The 22,188-nt window shown below is 46.3% G+C and overlaps 1 long non-coding RNA gene across 1 annotated transcript in view; it reads left to right on the forward strand.

Annotated features, from left to right (window-relative positions):
* Positions 1-21,887, forward strand: part of LOC109280284 (uncharacterized) — a 37,727-nt gene extending 15,840 nt beyond the window's left edge. The window contains exons 5-6 of the long non-coding RNA XR_009458989.1: positions 7,120-7,274; positions 19,941-21,887. This is a non-coding gene — a long non-coding RNA (uncharacterized LOC109280284). The remainder of the gene's footprint in view (positions 1-7,119; positions 7,275-19,940) is intronic.
* Positions 21,888-22,188: the final 301 nt, after the last annotated feature.

Genomic DNA, 22,188 nt, shown 5'->3' on the forward strand with positions numbered 1-22,188 from the left:
CTTCTGTCTACTTCCCCTGCGCAGCCCTGGACTGGAAAACCCAGTCACTGGCCCCAGCCCTGGAGCGGCTCTTTTCACTCCCCCTCTCCTCCCCGCCTGGGTCTATTTTTTGCCTCTCCACCAGTCCTCTCAACCTCCATCCCACAAGCTGCTCTGGGTGCACCCGCTTTTATCAGTGTTCACTGCTGTTGGCACCAAGCAACTAAGTCTGGATGGGGAAAAGGGTGGGAGGGATGGGGATGTGGGTTTGCACTAGTGAGAGGAGGGCGGTATGAATGTGAGTGTGTCTGAGGCCTAAGCTTGGTCCGGCTGTAAGCCGGGAGCACTGTGTCACCTGGATGCCATCTGCGAGGCTTGGGCTGCGGTGTAGGGGAGGAATAGAGCCGCAGATGGCGCCCCCTGGCAAAGGGGCAAGAATGGGCAGCCTCCCGCCTTAATTAATATCCTAATTAATTAACAACAAGGTATTGCAGGTGAGACAGGTGGGTGGCGCACTCAAAGGCAAGTGGGGAAACTGTGGCTAGTTGGGGAGCCCCACTTTGCCACAGGAATACATATCAAGGCTGGTTTTCAGAAAGAATCCAAGACTGTTGGATCCTTTGTAGACCTGTCATCAGTCTATAACATGGTCTTGATTAAAGGTCTGATGCTGAAGCTCATAAAGATTATACCCTGCCACCAAACACTACACTGATATGAGCAATGCTGAGTAATAGGTGGCTACATGTCCACCTAAGTGACATGAGTCAGCTCACCCCGGTTCCTCAGAAATGAGCTGCCATAAGGTTCAGTACTTGTACCAATGCTCTTTAATATATGCACAAGGGATATGCCTTCAACAGTTGTGCAAATTAGTATATGTGGATGACTTTGCTTTGGCAATGCAAGCAGCCACCTTCAGTGACATCAAGTCTACCTTGAATGAGGACCTGAATCCCGTGGAGGAATATTTTTGGGAATGGAGACTCAAGCCAAATACCCACAAAACAACATTTACTGCATTCCACCTTGATAACAGGGATACTAAGCTTACTCTGAAGGTAACTTTATGCGGCAACACTGTACGGCATGATCCCATTTCATTTTCTCTCAGACTGGGGCTGGACTGCATGTTAACGTTCCACAACCACGGGAAGAAGGTAGCTGCCAAGACAAAGATAAGGGTCAATTTGGTCCAGCAATTGGCAAGCACAAGCTGGGGAACATCAGTTTCAGTATTACAGACATCACTGCTGTCCCCTGCATACTCTGTAGCCAAGTACTGCGCACCAGTATGGACCAGAATCAACCACACTTGTCTTGTTGACATCCAGCTGAACTCTGCAATTCAGTCCATCACTGGAACTCTCTAATTCAGTGGCCCTCAACCTTTTTTTGTAGCAGAACCCATTTGTAAACATTGATGGCCAGTCCGAACCCAGTGCTTCCCACCCCCAGGCCCCAGCCCCCCAGTGTGTGGAGTGGGGGGGAGGGGGGGGTGTGGGCCCAAGGAACCCCTTGAAGTCTGGAACTCTGACAGTCTGCGAAGGAAGAGCCACAGTTTCCCACATTTTTCTCCTTTTGAAAAAAGGAGAATCCATTTTTAAAGTTTTTTGATTCATTTTTTAAAGGTTGTTTGCAACCCTTTTACATATTCTCATGACCCACTTCTGGGTCATGACCCATGGTTTGAGAAACACTGTTTTAATCAGCTGCAACACCTTGGATGCCCATGCTGACACACATCACTCCTCCACAAGGCAGCAACTCTGCAGGAAGTCCAGCGAATGTAAGGAAAACAAACTTCTCCTCATCCACCAGGACCTCAACAATGCCCCTTGCCATCACCTAAAGTCACACAAGCTCTTCTGGATCCACGCTCTTAATCTTTAACAATGTGACTTCAACCCTGACGAAGCTTGGAAAACCAAATGGAGTTCACAGGAAGCCCCGAATAAACATCTTGTGATAGATCCAGCACAGAATATCCCTAGTTTTGACCTCCTGCAGTGCTCATGGGCAACACTACACTGTATCTGCATAAACCATGGGAGATGTGGATACTTAATGCACAAATGGAAAATTAAAAACTCTCCAGTGTGTGACTGTGGTCACACAGAATTCACCATGGAACATATGATGACTCAATGCATAATCCACAAATATGAAGGAGGTATCATATATCCTTCTGCTCCTGATACAGTTGTCTGGCTCAACCAGCTAAATGTAAAATTATAATTGCTGTTCTGTATCTACATCAGCCATACGAAAGAAAAAGAATCCTGCCTGTCACACCTTGATGTTCCTAGTAAAGTTTGGAAAGAGAGGTTACCTTAGGAACCTAGAGCAAGATCCACAATGGCCTTCTGTCAGCAGATCCCCTCAACCCCACTAGACCTGTACTTGTCTCCCAGGACACCTGTTGCCTTATGGGCTAATCATGACCTCTGACCTTTCCATCGGCCATGGCCATGCCTTTCAGGTGTTATGCATCATCACTCTGGTTGGACTCTTGTCCTCAAAGTCACCATGCCACCTCAGGCCTTTACTTACTTGTAGGGGCTTTGGCCTTCTCAGCTTCTGCCCCTCTGTTCTAAGTAGTCTCTTAGCCATGGCCCACTATACCAGACCTGGCTTCTGGGCTCCAGCCCTGTCAGTTATCAATATCAAAAGCACCTTCACCCTGAGTCCTGCAAGGTCTGTTTCCTACTCTCTAGTTCTCATATGTGTATATATCTAGTTCCAACATGCATACATATCTCAGCAAGTGTTGCAGCTACACCTCTCTCCCTGCAAGAGTTCTTCCCTCTGTGTTTCCAGAGCCAGGCTGACTGCTATGGCTCCAGTCCTGGCTTAAATTTTCCCTCAGACCCTACTCACTTCTGGTCAGGTGGCTTGTTAGCCTGGCACAGCTGCCTGCCTCTCTCTTATTCTAATGGGCAGCTTGGTGTTGCTACCCTGACTCCTATACCAGTGGCTTTCTTGCTTAGGTAAGCTCTGCCTTATCATAGTATTGCTGTGCAACTAGCTTCTGGCCACTAGCTTCTCAGCTTCTGATTGCCTATTCCTTTGCAGCTAACTTTATTTGGCTGTCTGAGTGTTGTCTACCACTGTTTTGCTCTCTTAAAGAAACAGGAGCTGAAGGCTCCCTGTTACAGTCTGCATGTCCACTTACATACAAGCGCTGATATCCTGGTCCTAGTAAAGTCATCCAGAATTTTGCCAGTGGGTCCAAGTCTGCATCCCAAGCCAAAATACAAATATGTTTGCTTTTTAGGGTCATTTTTCTATTTCTGCCATGTAGTATTTTCACCCTATGGTAACCGAAGAAGATATTCAAGAAGATATCAGAAGTGTCTGGTGTCATTCCAGTATTTATTTAGGTCTGAAATTAGAAGTGCCACTTTTAGGTTCAGGGGTCAAGCTGAAATGTCAGAGACATGAATGGTTTTGAACTCTTCTATTTGGCATTACCAGGTAAAACTCTCTGATCTGCCAACTCTTTTATGCAGTATCATCCAAATTGGAAATGGGACTGAGCTGCAGAATATGAATCTCCCTCAAACAGCTTTCAAATGTCTGAATTACATGTATGTTAACAGGATGGAACAAAAATTACTGGAGACATTAGGCTACTCTTTTGACCAGCTTATGTGCCTGGTTTGAAAAGGTGGCAGATGATGGGTTAAAATTGGCATTAACCAGAACAAAAGTCGTAAGAGGAGGCTGTTATGGATCCACAAGCAGAAACACTCTAGAACAGGGGCAGGCAAAGTGCAGCTCATGGGCCAGAGCTGGCTGGCAGTGGACTTCATTTCCCAGCAGCCCCTGCCCATGTGGCTGGGGCCAGTTTCCATGGAGACCCCAGCAGAAGGTCCACTGTGATAGCATGGGGCTGGGGTTTCCATGGAGACTGGCCGCAGCAGTGCTGGCAGGCAGCAGCAGTGCCAGCCTCTTCCTGGTGCCAGTCTCTTCTTGGTTCTGAAGGGGGCTGTGCTGTAGGTGGGAATGGGGTCGGCTGAGCTGCTTCTGTCTGTGCGGGATGGGCAGCGGCCACAGCAGTGGCAGTGGTGTTGATGGGAGGGGTAGCTACAGGGAGTTTTGGGGTGGCTATAGCCCCCCCAAGTCTCCCCCCACCACTGCCTCTGCTGGCAAGGCACATGGCAAAGCAGGGAGCTGCTCCACAGCTAGGCTGGGATCTTGCAGCCATGACAGCATGGTCCAGAGCCAGGACAGAGCCACAATCTGCAGCCTGCATGCTCCAGGCCAGATCCCGTGCTTTAGAAGTTTCTCTGGCTTCCCAGAAGGTAGGGGTAGCAGGGCACTGGGATGTGCCAGCTCTTCTAAGCCTGAGAGGCTGCTTGCAGGTGGCAAAGGGGAGCTAATGAGGGTCTCACCTGACCCAAAGAGGGCTCAGGCTAGAGCGATACAAGTCTAGCCCCTGCACTGGTCAGTTAGTCTCTCCCTGGCAACCATGAAAGGAGAAGCTCCTGGCTGCAGGGACCTGAATTTAGCTAAATAGACTGAGACTGGGGCCCAGTAAGGGGTCCAGGAGCCTAGGAAAAGGCTGGGACCTGGGCCAGACAGTACACATGCCCAGGGGAGGGCTGAGCTGGGCCAGAGGGTCCACAAGCCCAGAGGGGGCTAAGGTGGACTAGAGGGTCCAAGAGCCCAGAGGAAGTGCTGTGTGCAGGACCAGGGGTCTGAGAGCCAGAGGAGAGACTGTGTAAGGGACCAGGGGGTCTGAGGGCCCAAGGGGGCTGAATGTATAAGTAGTTAACATTAAAGGGAGAAAACATCTGTGAGGCTTGGGACATGGTGTAGAGGAGGAAAAGGAGATATGCAATTTGCCTATAAGGCTGCAGGTGCCCTACAGAGGCCTAGTCTAGTTGAGAAGGACCTATCAGGCCTGATGTCTGAATTGAGGCTAGTGGGGGCTCATGAGAAACTCAATGGGAAATTGTTAGGTTTAGGACTCACTCTAAGGCCTGTTGGCAGCCTCCCTTAAACAACCTTTAATATTAAGAACAAGACATGGTGGGTGAGCGCTCTCGGAAAGTGACATTTGAGTCCAAGATGGGCAGGAGCTGCAAGGCCACCAGGAGCTAGTGGTAACTGAGGGGATGCTGACTCTGGGAGATTTTTACAGGATTTTTTTCTGAGGGCTAGGTGGTAGTCTGAATGTAGGGGAAAGATTTTGTTAGGTTTGTTTTGCCGTACTCTGTTGTCAAAGCACTTGATCACTTTTTTCTTTTCTATTCCCTTTGTTCTTTCTTGTAATAAACCCTTTTGTTTTTCTGTGACTTTACTGAGCTGCCATGGTAAATCGTGATTTCTGGGCAAATTAATAACCTAGGCATACCCACTCAGCATAATGGGGGATCAATAGGCTTACACAAATCCTAGGTACATCTATGTTATATTTTATAGGAGCTACCCTACCACAAATAGCCCTATCACATTGCCACCAGGCCCTCCAGTTAGATGCAGTTTACGGTCATACCCAGGGCCATTATGTCATAGACAAGTGGTTAAAGCACTTGCAATAGAAGTGGGTGACCTGGGCTTTATTGCTCCCATCAGCTTGAGGAGACTTAAATTTGCATCTTCCACTTCCAAGGAGAGTGCTTTAGTTGCCAGGCTATAAAGTAGTCTGGGCATGGGAATGCATTCCCTGCTCTCCCCAGCCCCCCCAACCCATTCAAATCTGGACCGATGGACTGAAAAGAAAGTAAGATTCATGGAGGCCAAGTGAGAAAGGGAACAAGAATGAGCATAACTGTAGCCCATTGAGGAGACCTTTTACCTGGGAGAGGGCTGACCTGGTGCCGATGCCTGCTTCAAGGACTGCTAGTACATTTTATATTAAACAGTCATCGGATGGAGTACAAAAGCAGCCCTTGAAGCAGGGACTGGATCCCAAGTCTGTCCTGATCAAACTGTTGTGTAAAAGAGGGAACACTGCTGCCTTCTCTGCCTTTGATGGGAGTATTTGTAACTGTTGTTTCTTGCATGCAGCTCACTCTTAGAGCTTGTGTTAGGCTCATTCTGAGTATGCCTCTTGGATTGATCCCTGCCATAGAAGACAAGCTAAGGTTTTAAGGATGTCCCAAACGAGCCAAGGTATGAGACAGGTGGTGAGTTGCTCAGTCTGGCTGAGACAGAGACAGTTTGGGGCATGCACAGAAGCAGAGATTTAGGTTTTATAGCATTGCCACTGGCTACCTGGTCAGCGAAGAAAAACAATATTAGCAATGCATCATTAATTTCCTTGATTATGCTGACCTTTTCCAGTGGTCTTGCTTCAGAGGATTGCATGAAAACCAGAGGCTGTCCCTTCACAGTCAAATGTATGAATACACTGCCAAGAAGTAATGTCACATTCACGCTACTGCTTAATGGCCCATTAAGAAGTTATTAGTTCAGAAAAATGGGTGAATGCCTATGGGTGTCACCAAAAGCATTCACTCAGAACTGTTATGAGGAGGGTGAGAGGGGCTGGAAATCCACTCATGACACTTGCATACACTGGCCATATGTTTCAAAGTTGTGTTCTAAGAAAAGCATGCACCAATAAGTGGCTTGATTTTCAAAGGTTTGCTCCCACTGAGCTTCCCCAGAGTTGTGGCTTCACTATGTCCAAAATCAGGCTTGCTTATCTGGCTACTTAAATATGGCAATCAGTACTAGCTTTGGGTATCCAGGTCTGAAGATTTTAGGCTAAGAGAAGAACATCACAGCCAACCCTGTTATCCTCTAGCCCCAGTCAAAATGCAAAGGTTGCTTTACAAACACAGAATTTAGAACCTGCACATGGGGTCTCTAGTCAGCTGGGGAGGGATTCACACAGTCAGTTCAGAATCCTAGCCAGATGCAAACTCTGCAAGTACCACTATGGGTCCTGCTAGTTGTTCAAATTAAAGCTGGATAGAAACCAGCTATAGAGTTGTTACACTTTTTCAAGCACTAACTTAATACCTGGTTGGCTCTTTTACCTGGTTGGCTGGATAGTCATTTTTATGATGTGATAATTACTTTGCATGTGTTGCTGGTCTAAATTTATTGCATCATTAACCAATTCATTGTGTAATATATGTAACATGTAGCAGGAGCCTTAAAAAAGTGTTTTTTTTTTTCAAGATGACAAATTTCCAGACAGCTGGATGTCACAGATGTGCTGGGCCACCCTAGTGTAAAAGATGCAACTGTGTTGAAGAGCATGTGAGCTGCAGAGCTACTTATGCCAGAGCAGAATTTGCCCTATATTAATAAATGGTCTTGCACTGTGGAACAAGGTAAGCAGTGTATGCATGGCATACCTTTAACACCTTGCTAATGAGCCTATGCCAATAGATCAACACCCAGCTCCCACTCATCTTTGGCTTCTTATTCTCTCTTTGATTTATCTTAATATTCCCAACATCTCCTGGGAAATCAAAGGAGGAATCTGGTTGTATTAATGTAACTTGGACTTGTCTGGTTTGTTAGCCATACATGCTGACCTGCTAGCCTTTCTTCTTTATACGGGTATTCTAAAGTTTTCAGGAGCAGCTGTGCTTCTCTTTCATTCCTATTGACAATGACAGTGATATAACTGGGGAGATGTGCTGGTATTTGCCTTTTAGAAATAGCTGCCTGTGTCAGATGACTGTATTTGAATTGATTTGCAAAGGCAGTGGCCTGGTGGATGAACAGCCATTTAGGAATAGGTAATTAGCTAGTGCCCTGCTTCTTTTCAGGAGCATGTGGTAATGGGAATATAGCAGCCTGCAGCGCATTGAATTTATTGAGCAAGTTCTTTGCCACTGGCTGAGTAAGATGACATTTTATCATTGCGGTGCCCCACCCCCTTATCTCTTCTTGCAGACATTGAGTTAACTCTGGTTTCAAAGCAGTAGGAAATAAAATTGTGTAACTGCCAATCAGCCGGTAACTGGAAACCCCTTCTCATTCTTTTGTTGTCATGCCATCTAATAACAGCCCAGGTGAAGACAGTTTGCTCTTTCAGGGTCTATGGTGGAGTAGGAACTAATGGACTCTATATCCTACAAATCATCCAGGATGGAGTTTCCATTTTCTCATGAGCTGCACTGAAGGCACTACTGCACCTAGCACTCCTAGCTATGCATTTGGATTTGACAGATATCCCACATATTCACCCTTACATAAAGGTAGAACTTTCATTTGCTGGTCCATGGCTCTGCTCACCTCCCTAGAATATTAAGGTGCACATAAGCCAGGTTGCAAAACACTATGTAGAGCACACATGCCTGGGGGACACTGGCCAGGACAGTTGTGGAATATCTGCAGCATTCTTTTTGCTGTTTTTGTCTGTCTGCCCTACTGACTGGGAATCTTTGGTCTTGTACATAAGCTTCTTTGTTTATGAAAGAAATATGGAACTGGTACAAAATCTTTGCTTCAGGTGAGTGGAGATGTAACTAGTACATCCACACACTCCTTCTAACTGTTTGAAGCATCTTGGGTGCTTGTACACATGACGATTGTCATGATGTACACATGACAAATGTAATTTGTGTGGCTTAATGGTGTTACACATTACACGTGGGCCAGTTTGGGGGGTTTTAAATGACTTTGCATAATTGAAAATTAAACTACATCTCGATGTAGCTTAGATTGCAATATTACAAAGTGCAGCGATACAGCTGTCGGCTCACCCCTCAGCTGTGGGAGTGGCAGGCAGGCTCTGCAGAAAAAAAAGGATCGGGCCCTTTGCCACTTCTGCCTTCAGCAGGCACCTGCTTCTGCTCCTTCCCCAGCTCGGAGGCACCTGACCAGATCCAACTCTTCCCTGAGCCTGTTGGGGCTTTCTCGCTCCTAGAAGAGCAGGAACTGCCTGGAGAGAGTCCAAAGAGCCAGGCAGGAGCCCAGGTGCAGGTTGCCATGGCAACCAGCCGGGAAGGAAATTAGTCAGCACCTGTACCTGGTCAGCTGACAGGAAGGGGCAGGGCCTTGGGCCCATATAAACCCCAGGCTGAAACTAAGGGAGGCAGTTCCCTGCCAGCAGCTAAGGGGAAGGAGCTCTCTTAGAATGAGAAGGGAAAGAGGCCTGACTAATCTCTGCCCCGGGTAATGGTAAAGGGGCAGAGCACACCTGTGGTAGCCTATGTTAAGTTATAGCCTAGGGGCTTATGTTTTGTTTGTAGTTTTATAACAACGGTAGTTTGGGTGAGGCTATTTTGGGAAGGAGGAGTCCTCATAGGGGCCCACTACAAAGTGGAGACCCCGGTGCCAGAGCAGGATTGCATTTGTGGCACAGAGACCCCAGCGCCACAGAGGGTGCAGAGACAGGGCTGCGGAGAGCCCAATGAGGTCAAGGGGTCGAATTACAATGAGGGTGAGGCAAGACAACGCCAGTACCATCTGCGAGGCTTGGGGCATGGTAAAGGGTTGGTTGGAGTCACACATATAGCCCATAAGGCTAGGATGCCCCGAAACACCCATTGCGAAACAAGATTCACAAGGGTCCGGGAACCTACGGGGTCCAGTAAGTCCATCAAACTGTGTCCAAGCAGAATTAGAGGCAGTCTCCCTATTTTCATATTTTTTTCAATCAAAGATGTGGTGGGCAAGAACTGAGGGTGCCCATCGGGCCCAGATTGGCATGGTCATGGGGCCTTAGTAGAACATGGCTATCCTTAAGGACCCCATCCCATGACAGGCTTCCAACACTCTGTGCACTATCCCAGCCACCTTTCCACCACCTAGGACTGCCCTGCAATGGGGTGGCTTGTCCCTGGGGTAACATGGGAAGTGGCAGGAGGGTGGCTGGGTGTGCCGGTGGCCAGAGAAGGCAGCAGGGATGGTGCACAGGGTGTTGGAAGTCCAGGTGGACTCATAGAAACACAGGCTTGGCAGGATTCCAGCACCCTGTGCACCTTCCCTGCCACCTTCTCTGGCTGACAGCACACCCAGCTGTCCCCCACGCTGCCCCAGGGGCAAGCCAACCTGTTCTTGGGTGGCCTCAAGTGGTAGGAAGGTGGCAGGGATAGTGCATGGGGTGCTGGAAGCCCGAGCAGGCTTGGGGAAGAGTTAGATTTGGCCAGGTGCTGTCTCCAAGCTGGGGCAGCACCCACCCACTAGCAGCCTGCCTGGGCATCCCCAGGGGGTGCTGCCATCATGGAGGGACGGACCAGAGCTCCCCGCAGCTCAGGGGTCACTTGGCCAGCTGGCAGCTCAACCCCTGGCTGCCAAAAACAAGTGGGGGGGGGGCTCACTTCTGTCTTCAGCAGGTGACTGCTGAAGGGAGTGAGGGGCCCAATCCTTTTTTTTCCATTTATTTTTTTTTTTAGCCAGGTGGAGCCTGCCTGCAGCCAGGGGGTGAACTGCTGGTGGGCTAAGTGGCCCCATAGCTGTGGGGGGCCTCAGTTCTTCCATCTGTGATGACAGTGCACCACAGGGTTGCCTGGGTGGGCTGCTAGTGGGCAGGTGCTGCTGCAGCTCAGAGAACAGTTGGATCAGGGAGGTTGCTGCCTCCAAGTTGGGGCAGCCCACCTGGGCATCCCCAGGGGCCACTGCTGCTGTGGAGGGAAAGACTAGGGTCCCTTGCAGCTTAGGGGCTGCGAGGGCTGCTGGCAGCTCAACCCTAGTCATGGGCAGGTTCCAGCTCTGTGGAAAAAAAGAAAAGGATCAGGCCCCTTGTTGTAACAGTGACAGAAGCCCCTAAATTGAAATGGTGGGTTTCAATTAAAAACCCACCATTTGAATTTAGGGGGACACAAAATAAAACCTTGGGGATTAAACCCCCGTCATGTGTACAAGTGCCCCTTATGGCGAGGTGTGCTTCTCCATAGGCTTGGCTGTAGCAAGCAGAAGCATGTACAAAGATCAGGTTTGTTTCAACTGGCACACTTACAAATATTTCCTTATAAGGCCTGGGTAAAATAGATGTGTACCTGAGATAACTATATAACATACACTAGCATAGATCTCCCCTCTGTGAGATGAATTGTACTTTCCCTCGCCTTTTCATTTGTGCCCATCACTGATAAAGAAGCAAGGTTTGTTTGGTAATATCTTTTATTGGACCAACTATACAGTTGAGAGAAATGTTAGACAAACATTTGGGTACCAAGGGCCCTTCCTCAGGTTTAAAAGAAGTAGATACAGCTCATGCTACCTACCCAATACAACAATTACTTTTGTTTAACTGCATTAAATAAATAAATGAAAAGAAGGGGAAGAGGGCAGTAAACATGTGAAGAAAATGTAATCAGAAGGAGCTCCAAAACAAGTAAAAGGCTCACTTATTTCCTGGACCATCAAGGATTGGTTACAACAATAGTTGAACATAATATCATTGTGCCCATCTCTACTCGATGATTTGCTCCCGCAACGACTTTGCCTGAGCCACTGGTCTTGCTCGCCAAGGAACCTTGTGTAGACCCCAGAGGGTTCCTCGATTACCTTCGGGGTGTCCCCCAAACTATCCTGCCATGACTTTGGATGGTCCTTCAGTGAAGGGGGTCCCCTTTGAGGATGCCACCAGAGTTGTCACGTATCCTGGCAGATGTCCACAGGGTTCCAACCTCCCCTACACCCCAGCCATACTCCAACCTTCGAGATGAGCCTCAGGATCTTTTGCGGCTAGCCCCTGTTGATGTCTTCCTCAGTTCCCACGTGTCTTCCTTCGCGGACGGATGCCTTGGGCTCTGACCCAACCTGGAGGGTCTGGTGACACTCTGCCTTTGGGGTTGTCCCTTTTGATGCCCTGCACGTTCTTTGGTGGATGCTGCTGGTGGTCGCCGTGTTCTCACGTGGTCCTTCGTCTTTAGTTGGGGTCTCTAATTCCCCAAACCTGGTATGGTGTACTAGGCTAACCTGCTCTAGGCAGGGAACTAAAATAGATCAGACCAAGAGAGGGAAACACAAACCGAACACTCACCACCAGAAAACCCCACACTACAGGAAAAACCCAAAGTGAAAAGAAAAGGAACTAAAGGCAGGACTGCAAGAAAAATGGGATAAAGAAAAAAAGAGAAGAGGAGCAACCATGGGGCTGAGAGTTCCGTGCTCCCCTTGCCCCTAATGCCCCTAGACTAGCATGTCCTCTGGGTTGGGACCTGTGCCTTCACCCCAGCCGGGGTTTCTCTTATCTCCTCCAGGATCCACCTCCGCCCTGGGGTTGTGGCATCCGCCGCCTCCGGCAGGAGCTTCTTCGCTGGCTCTTGCGGTCACTGCTGCCAGCCTCACTGCCAGCTCCTCTGATCCCTGCCAGTCTTCCCCAGTGTGGGGATCTCCTGCAGCCCCTGCTGCTGCCACCACTGACCTCACTGCTGGCCCCTTTGATCCCCGCTGGTCGTCTCTGGCATGGGGATCTCCTGCAACTTCTGCTGCTGCCGCTGCTACTGACTACAGCAGCCAGATGTGCTCTGCCCGGCGGTTCCCTACTGCTCCTCCAGCACTTTGTGTCCCCTTTCCTGCGCTCCTGGGGCCGGCTTTTATCTTCGCTGGGTAATGCCTCTTTGTGACATCACTGGCTCCAGCTGGAGATGGGCACAGCTGATTAAACTGCTTGGGCGGTTTTCCCTGGTGCACCTACCTGCTTCTCTGGAGCCCTGCAGCAGGTATTTTTTTTTTCTTTTTCCTTTGTCTGGGATCTGCCTATGGATGAGGCTTCCCCCCTGCCCAATCCTGCATCCCTGGGACAATCATTAATAAAAGAATTCATAAATGATTGTGCATATGGACTTCACTACATACAGTACACATGGAAAATGGGTACCCTTCACTGTATTCTTCCCCTTGCACTCAGGGGAAGATTAGACCAGGAAGATGCTTTATTTTGGGTACATTTTGTAATGCTAAGATTGCTACTCTTGTTTTCCTTCCCAAGGCAAGTAACTGTCCTGTGTGTGGGTTGAGGGAGAGGGAGCTTTGTGGGATTGAATTCACCCACAGGAATTTCTCAAAGCATTATTGGATGGTGGGGAAGGAAAAGGTGGTTCGCTATACATAGGCTTGAGAAGGCTTTACAATGTGCCATCTTCAATAGAGGAAGGAATTACAATGGAACCTGAGAGTTTCTGGAAGAGAATGGATATACTGAATTCACTGGTGGAACCCCTATTTTCTTTCACCAACCTTAGTTCTAATCCCATGTAGCTTGATTGCCTTTTGTGGATTTATACTGGTGTAACAGAACACAAGATACTCCTATCCAGCAATGCAGAGGTCTTTTCTCTCTTAAACCAGAATACAAACTGAACAGGTAGGTTTGTATTATGATAGAAACAGGAGGCATGAAAGGTCCTACATGCTTGTCTTCTAACTTACCTGCACAATCACTTGGTTGATCAAGAATCCTAGCTCTGTGACAGACGAGTGCCAGATGGGTCAAATGAGGTAAACTGTCTAATGAACAGATTTTTCTCACCAGACACTGGCAGTAAGAGTTGATACTGACATCTCTTAGTAGACATAAGTTCTTAATTCTTTGGCTCTGGCTCACTAATGTGGCGGCCAGGGTGATTTGGCATTCTTTTATCAAGAACATAATTCAGTGCTGCAATTTATTTAAGCTCCTGTGTTCTTCTTTCTTTGCCTTGAATAAAAAAAAATCCTGCAGATGTCACAGCACTGAAAATCACTGGAAAAAAAGTGTGTAAATGGAGAGGGGGTGAGGAGTAGGAGGGGAGGTGCTGGAAAGTCAAATGCATGAAACTATGTAGGGGAGATAATTTCATCATCCAGTTTTGCAGAGGAAAATGCCTAACTGGCTTTGGACCATTGCTATATAATGAAGTGTTACCTATTCCCAAAAGGGAGTATGACAAACAGTGTGTCAAATATAGTAACAGCTCCAACTAATGATGATAACAGAGCCACTTGTGTTCAGGATGGGTAAGTAGACTGGTTCAATGGTTGGTCACTGTTACTGTGGGGCTGTGCACATGGACTGCAGAGAAGCAGAGGGAACATGCATTTCTGTAATAATTGGTCAGGAGTTAAAAAAAATTATGCCATTGTATTAAGCTGCGGATCCCATTTCTTTGATATTTTCTAAATGACTACATAGAACTTGCCTGTCCTTGGGACTCATTCCTGTTTCAGAGCAACGTGGGACAGCAGTGTGGCAATGGTTGTGGGACAGATGTCCAGAAGTTCTCAATGTATGATCTGCTGGACTGTTAGTTGGAGTTTCTCATTTTTCTGCTATAGGTATTCTTCCAAAAAAATTGTGGGGACAGCAACTTCAGAGTCCTACCAGGCCATCTTGCATGCTTCTTTGTCTCCTGGCCAGAGCATCTCTTAAGACTGAGTAAGGAAAACAAATCCTCTGCACTTTGCACTTAAGTCTGGACTTTGCAAGGAGCTAGGTAACTTAGCCTGATCCTGCGAAACACTCCAGCATATGAATAGCCCCACTGAGGCCATTTGGATTATTCTTATATTTAAACATATATGTGTGTGTTTTATGTTGCTCCGAACTTTGCTGAATAGAAGGCGTGGACAGAAGTGCAGATCCCTGCTGTAACTGAGAACGCTTTGCAGGAAGCATTCAGAGTTAGAGTGATCCCCCGCAACAAACAGAATTTTGCTGTTGGTTCCAGGGGAATCCAGCTGCTGGCTGGGAATCGGCAGCTAGTTTCTCCTAGCAACAGCCTATTCTCCCTTCCCACCTGTTCCTGTTTTCAGAATGAGAGGGGAGAAAGGGAGCAGAGGGGGCTTGTTCTAGGAGTTCCTCAGCCAGTGCTGGAAGGTGGGGTGGGTGAATTGGAGCACATTTCTTGGACCATCATAGGGCATAATTGAACCCTATTAAAATCATGAGACAGCTAAAATAAAATATATCAGTAAGGACCACTACAGCTGTTTGCACCAGGTTTTTACACATGCTGATGTATCATTTTGCGGTGCACTCAAGATGCAGTTATTTGCACCCAAATATGTTTTGCAGCTAAAATGTTCTAAACAGAAGATCTTATTTTTGCCTTGAAACATTTTGGAAGACCAGCTTTGAAGTCATGGAAGTCACAAGAGTTTGCTTTTATATCTTTCAGGGTTTTACTTATATTTAATACAGAGAGACCCCAAATGGGGCATTGAATCCAAAACTTTGGGTAAGTTCTGATCAACTTTCTGACTTCAAATTTGCACAACACAGGCACATCACCAACACTTAGGAGGGCAGCTGGGCTCAGCTATGGGTAAGGGCATTATTTTTTTAGTGCCAAGGACGTACAAGAGTGTAATCAGAATAATCTGATTTGAATCCCTGAAGTCTTGTGATCTACAAAGATTAAGAAACATTTACACATAGCCCTGGGTGTAACAAGTCGCCCTCCCCAGTGCCATCTTCCTGGACATCGCGCCTTACGTGGGGTGCCCTTGGAATTCTTCTGTCCAGCTCTAATCTTGCCTGCCACGTCTTGATGGAAATTATTATGTGAGTGGGGACTGCCTATTATACTGTGGTATGTTGGGGTCTCTCCTAGGATGGCCTGACCCCTTTTTTCCCCATCCAAACCCACCAAACAGGGTTTGACTCTGAGGCTGTAGCTTTTCCGATTAGTGCCTGGAGGCTCATGGCCCCCTTTTCTGCCCCCTTTTGGAGCATGGCACTCCCTGGCCCAGAGGCATGGGTGCCAGCCCCACAACAAGGGGGCCGCAAGTTCAAAACGAAGGTGTGACCCTGCCAGTCGAAACAAAAAAATACGCTTGCACCCCCAGGTGCACCAGGCCTCCCTGACTTTTTTAAGATCGTCCTTTCAGTGCCAGGGTCTGTGCCCCTAAAAGCTGCACCCTCACTAACCGCCTCATAGCCTCACCCAAACCTCCAATCTTATTCAATAATCACAAAAAAATAATAATAACTGCACGTGCTCAATCAATGCAGCGGGTCAGCTTACATGAACTCTCTTCGAGTCTCGGCTCTGCACTGCTGGCTACAGTCCTGGTTGTGGATGCATTTGTCATCTCGCAGGGGCTCCTGTAGCTTCCCCCTTCCTGCCATGGACCACTCCTCAAACTTCTTCCTGGAGCTCTCAGGGGCACTGCTTCCCCTTCGGCTGCTGACCTCCTTACTGCTGTTTAACCCAGGGTTTTCATAGTCCTGCCTCTTCCGGTCAGCTGACTAGCCATCCCAGTTCAGCAGTTAACCCCTTCCTCACCAGCCATCTGTGCCCAGAAGGTTCTGGCCTTAAAGGGGCGCACCTGCTTCCTCGTGACAGGGTTAGGGTTCTCTGTCACACTGGGAAATCAGGATACACAGCCTTGTAGTTCCAGTTTCTATCTTTAATGATACATGCAAGAAAATTCAGATCCTGAGAAGACCCCTGGTCCTCTAGACATGGAAGGTCAGGTCATTTACCAAACAGGCCAGGACATTTTTGAGATCCCAAGCATCCAGAGGCAATTCACTCCAAAAAATTCTAGAGCAGATATGTTACATAGGTCAATTCATTTACAGAAGAAGCTCATCAGGAAAAATAATACTAAAGATGCCAGTGACAAAAAATCCCAACAACATAACAAACAAAAACCCCCAATCTGTTGTAGGGCTCAACCATGTACTTAGGCAAAATCAATGGGAATCAAAATCAATGGCAGTTACATTTTCCTAATGATTGCAACAATAGGTCCAGTAATCACCATATACTCTGATATGCTCTTATCTACTTTAAGAAAAAATAAAGGAACATGTATTTTTTTATACCAGTGCTAATCATTTTGAGACCATGTGTGCAGACCAGGCTAGGTATTAGATGGGTTCAGGTTTAGAAGATTCTGTGTTACCTTCTGCCCTCCATAAGCTATGGCTTCCATCGAAGTTCCCACCAAAGAAGTTGTTAAGTCTGAATTTTCCCAATATAGTGGGAATTATACAGGAATGAGGTCTTTATGGATCTGATTGCACATCTATATACAAATGTAAAGTAATGCTATTTTAGTGAATGGTGAATGGCTGGATTAGATATGGCGTGAGATTAGAATTTGTCCTGTTGTCTGTAATGCTATTGTAGGAAAAAATAACGGCTTTTCTCAACAGCATAAAATGTATTGGGCTGGGAGAGCCTTGAGGAGTGTGGAATGGAATATGCCAAATATTTTTGCAGAAAGTAAAAACTGTCCCTGCTTAACAGGCCTGGATAGTTTACATGTGTGGTACAATGTGTAATGGAAACCTGGGAAAACAAAGAAGGCTTGTCAGGCTTGGGATTCCAGCTGTTTGCAGACAGTTGAAGCAAAAGCAGACTTTATTCAATGTCTGCAAATTCTTCCAAATTTTCACAGTTCTTAAATTTAAGTTCATTTACATAATCAATGCAAAATATCTGATGGGAAATATTGCATGCATTGATTACTGTTGACATAGTAAAAAACAAAAGCTTAAAATACTTTCATATACAATGTGGTGATGGCTCATAGACAGAAACATGTCAAAAAGCAACTGATGCTGTTCTCGGCTGGAGTAATAAACTAACAGTCTGCTCTCAGCTACACTGCTGCAGCTCCTTTGACTCTAATTAGCTGTATTGGCTAAACTGGAGCATCATTAACAGAGTGGGCTGGATTCTCTGTAAATTGGGAGGAGCTCTAATCATGCTAATGGAGTTTCACTAATTTAAAATCAAAGTGAGTGAGAGGAGAAACAATCCCGGAACCCTTTGATTAACCACATTAAAGTCTACGGAATTTCCTGTGGTGGTAAATATACTGACATGCAGGCCAGGATCATATTAGGCTGACTGTAGAAAGAGGCTCAGCAAGGGGGAACCTCCCTTTGGTGTCTGCCTCCTTGGGTATGTGTACACAGTGCAGGGCAGTGCCATGAGCATTTTGTGACTAAAAGCTTGTCCAGCATCTCTCAGCTGTGCTGTTGGTACAATGAAGGATATAAAAAAAATCCCCCCCAAAACAAAAAGAATCTTTGCCCCTCATATTTCCTGGACAATCACAGCTACAGCAACACTCCTACCCTACGTTAAATACCTGAACAGTTGGTATGTCACTAGAATTCCTCTGTAGTGGACAGGCAAAAAGTCCTAATTAGAGAGCTGCAGAGAAAAGTATGTACACATAGAAATTGTATGGCTACAGCCACACATCTTAGAATATTTTGTTGTTCCCACTATGCTTTCCACAGATTCTTTAAAAAAGGAAATTGGCAGTGCTTCATGTTCTAAATTGGAAGGGTGGGATTGAACAGGAGATCTTAATGGGAATTATGGAATGGAGTCATAAGAGATATTGTAGGATTATCCTACACATTCATCCCTTAATGGTCTGGATCATTAATGAAGATGTTAAACCATAGTGGATCCAAGGGTCTATCCTGGGTCCAGTATTGTTCAACATCTCCATTAATGATTTGAGTGATGAGACTGAGTGCATGTTTAGCAATTTCATGGATGACACCAAGCTGGGTGGAGTGCATTTTGGAAGGAAGGCCTCAGATGACCTGGTTGAACTGGAGAAATGGGCCAAAATCAATCAGATGAAATTCAACAAGGACAAATGTAAAATCCTGCACTTGGGATGGAATAATTGCATGCACAAATATAGACCTGGTAATAATTAGTTAGGTTGCAGTACTTCAGAGAAGGACCTGGGGGTAACAGTGGACCAGAAGCTGAATATAAGCCAACTGTGTGTTCTTATTGCAAAAAGCCCCCAGACCAGTAGTATAATGGATGCATCTACATGACACACTTACTGAAGAGCTGCCTAATTAGCCTCGCAGTAAAGTCCACATGTTCCCCTACTAGGCCACAGGAAACTAATTAACTCTGTTGCAGGTTAGTACTTGTAAATACAAGTACTATCCTGCGGCAGTGTTCTTTAGTGGGCAGCAATGCATGTGTAGATGTTGACAGAGCTGGCTGGGGCACTAGTGTGTTTCAGTGTGGAGCTGTCTGACAGCTAGCCCCACAGTGAAGCGCTCTCGTGCTGCAGACAGTCCTTCTGCAACAAATTGAACTTGGTTGGAGCAACCCCAGGCTGGCAGGCTGACCCTCTGGGTCCCCTGCCAGCCGGGACTGCTTCAACCTGGCTCAACATGCTGCAGTCCTGGGTGCACATACAAATATGGAGCTGGGTGCAATAAACTCAGACATAATAAGTGCTGGAGTTAATTGCTCCATGCTAATAAAATGTGTAGATTCACTCACTGGGCTTTATTAACAGGAGTGTTTTTTGCAAATCAATGGAAGTGATTTTTCATTCTATTTGGCACTGGTGAAGCATCCCCTGGAGTACTGTGACCAGTGACCATTTTTGGGCCCGACATTTCAAGAAAGACTTGGACAGATTGGAATGAATCCAGTAGAGAGCAATACAAAGGATCAGAGGCTTAGGAAACATGATTTATGAGGAAAGGCTGAAAAATTTGGATTATTTATCTTGGAGAAGAGAAGACTGGGGATGAGGTGGTGGTGCTGATAACAGTCTTCAAATAACTGAATGGCAATTATAAAAAAATATGGAGATAAACTTTTCTCTATGTCTGTAAGGGGACAGGATTAGGAGGAATGGCCTCAAACTGCAAAAAAGGAAATTTAAGTTGGAGATTAGGAAGAACTTTCTGGCTATGAGGATGGTCAAGCTACCTAGAAAGGTTGTAGAATCTCCATCCCTGGAAATCTTCAAGATCAACATAGACAGACACTTGACTGGGGTGGTTTACTCAGGGATGATCCTGCTGTGAGCAGGGGCTGCACTAGATAACCTTGTGAGGTCCCTTCCATCCCTGCTTTCCTATTATCCTACAATCCTATGGAGAGAGACTCCCAGGTAGGACTGTATGCAGACTCTGGAACCAGAAACAGCAGAACTACATTAGCTTGGTATTAAGAAACACAGTTTATTAGGCCAGGTACACCACAGCTACAATGCATGTTCAAAATGATCTAAATTATTAGATGCATCAGACCATTTAAGGTTATCCCCAGGTACTTTATATATAACATGCTTTTAAATTTTTCTATTTTCCTTCACAGGCCTAAAGGAAAGCAGCTTGCCTCCTACACATGTGAGGTTCAAGATTCCAATCAATTTTATATTTGTTGCAGAAAGAGCTATCAAATTCCTCTCCAGACAATTTAATTAATTAGAAAATAACTGATTTGTAAGGTGCTGAGTGGCAGAGTGGCCTTTATAAAGACATGAACTGGAGAAAAAGTACAACCACCCATGCTGTCTATCTATATGTATGGGTTAAAGCAGTGGCTCCCAACCTTTTTTTGCTGTGACCCTAAATCTGGGTCACAATCCCTGCCCCTGGCCCCGCTGCAGACTCACTCATGCCCAGTGGCGCCAGCAGAGCCCAGGCCAGGCTCATGGGGGGCAGCAGCGGTGAGAGCCGTGTGGACCGTGTGCCAGGAGAGCCCTGCAGAGGGGAGGGGCAGAGTGAGGGTCGGACCTCCTGCGACCCTGATTTGGGTCGCAACCTGAGGTTGGGAGCCACTGGGTTAAAGACTTATGAGTCTATGGTGTGTAAAGGGCTCAGTATGAGAAACTGGCCCTGAAACGTCTAATTGCAAACCAGTTATGAAAACCTACACATGACAAAAGTAAGGGCAAAGTTTTTAACAATTTGGAGCAATTTGTTCTGTGTTTGTTAAGGGCCTAGCTCAGCAGGTTACACCAATAACTGGGACTTCTAGGATGACATCATATTCTACTAAAACAAAATTTCTAAGGTCTCAGTCCTCTTCAGTAATCTTACACACCTTATATGCATGTTTGTGTTTCTTTTTCCTTTAGATACAATAATTAAATTCTTCCCCCACCACATGAAACTCTTTGGCCATGTCAACTTAAGCAGGGGCATGCATTTGTAGCAGCACAAATAGCAGCAGCACAAATTTGTGCTGATACTTTGTGTCACACTGCACACCCCTGCCAGTGCACAATGTGTCCCCCTGCTCCATATGGTGAAGTGGGGACTGGCTGTATCTCAGTGTGGGGTTAGTCAGCTGGCATCCCCTGCACTGAGGCACACTGTGCCCCAGCCAACCCGGAACGGCATATGGTAATGGGGGCAGGCAGGTGCTGCCTGCTGTCCCATCTCCATGTGCTGCAGAACCCCAACGTTGAGGCACCCTGCACCCCAGCAGACAGGGTTTGTTAAAAACTTTGCCCTTAAAAGTTTTTAACAAACTTTTAAGTTAAAAAAAAGTGTGCCTTGAGATGGGGGAGCAGACAGCTCTGGGCTGCCCGCTTCCCTGTCTCCATATTTGTCCCAACAGATGCCACTTTGGCATGCTTTGCACCACGTTTTTCTTTAGGGTTTTTTTTTTTTTTTTTTTTTTTTTTTGCTACCGGGAAATCTCAGTAGCAAATTTTGCCCCAGCACTGCAAATTAGGAGCACCACACATGGTTTAACATGCAACACGTGTGGTTTGTGGCTCTGCAAAGAGTTTTATGGTGCCACAAACTACACGTGCCTGCCCATCTGGACCTGGCCTTTGATCTTATCATGTTTCTTATGTCATTTTATTTTTAAAATGGATAGTACTGGGAAAAGGGGAATATAATGTCATTGTCCTACTGACATAAGCCCTATTATGTTGCATATAATCTGTAGGTATCTATTATAATTAACTGCCAAGTACATTGGATGTGTATGTTTCTTTGGTTTCAATGGAATGCTAGTGGATGAGGTATGTGGGGCAAAAGAAAATCAGCGATGTCTGGATAAAGATGTATTTTGCTCACTATGGCCCATACAATTAAACAAAAATGCCAGTTTGTTCACCTCCAACAGGTATTTTTACATTTTGTCTACCCCACACAGTACAGCTCCTAGAAATACTTTGGTTCATTAATTGTTTCGATATCTTCTTGTTGTTTGACTATACTTAAACATTGAAAATACAATCTATCATTGTTTCACTATCTGGGGTTTGGCAAAACTATTTTTAAAGCGTTCTGCTTTTTAGACTATTCATTCCCAGACTATGAGGCAGCTTGATTGTGAGATGGAAAGTATTAGTGGTGGTCTTGCATTGATATGTTGATAGTTTGCACATCCCCACATGAAAGAAAAATTCAAGGCAGTTCTTCAAGGCTCTAAATAATTTTCATTCTCTCTACTTCTTCTCACTTATACTTTGGTGCATCGCTCTTGACTTTAATCACTCCATCAACAATTCCAGGATTGTTCCTCCATTTATCCACTACCCCAAACTTTCCTTCACTCTGCCTCATGGACATGGAATGCTATCCCTGGGGTGGTCACCACA

The sequence above is a fragment of the Alligator mississippiensis genome, chromosome 1, assembly GCF_030867095.1.
Source record: "Alligator mississippiensis isolate rAllMis1 chromosome 1, rAllMis1, whole genome shotgun sequence".
Taxonomy (NCBI): Eukaryota; Metazoa; Chordata; order Crocodylia; family Alligatoridae; genus Alligator; species Alligator mississippiensis.